The sequence below is a fragment of the Stegodyphus dumicola genome, chromosome 2 (genome assembly GCF_044657685.1).
Source record: "Stegodyphus dumicola isolate Sdum_Otavi_A_Nest chromosome 2, ASM4465768v1".
In the NCBI taxonomy this organism is placed as follows: domain Eukaryota; kingdom Metazoa; phylum Arthropoda; class Arachnida; order Araneae; family Eresidae; genus Stegodyphus; species Stegodyphus dumicola.
In genome coordinates, this window is record NC_140769.1 from 40,608,847 (window position 1) to 40,609,407 (window position 561).

A 561-nucleotide genomic window follows, 5' to 3' on the forward strand; every position below is an offset into this window, starting at 1 on the left:
TGCATTTTTCTTGCTTTGTGGAAAAACGACGGTACTTAGAGCCATCAAATTTTGAGTAACGTAATAGGCATAGGCGCCTGGAAGCCCGAATTTGGAGTTTCGCATTCGTTTTAATATCTAGTTTACATTTTGTAAAGTTTTAACGAATTTCTTTTTAACAAACTCAGCGATTTCAAAGAGAGCTATGGCAACACTGTATAGAAAAAACATTTTTATTTTCAGCCTGCGAGACTATCTAATGGAAATTCTGAACATGCGCTGTTTTTAAAATATTTTGTAATATTGTTGTTGAATTGAATTTTGTGTGTGAAAAACACAATATTTAATAAACAAAGATAACACACAAAATGTTAAAAATGCCCTTTTGGGTGTAATAAAAAATCTGAAAGCCTTCGGATTTTTATTCAAAAAAAAAGTTTTTTTTTTTGTTTTTATGGTTCTGCGTTTTTATGATTTTTTTATTTTGGATTTGATTTTATAAACCTTAATTATTATGAAAAATATTTTAGAATAATTATGCAATAGGAAATAAGCATTTATTAATTAAAGACAAAACAAGAA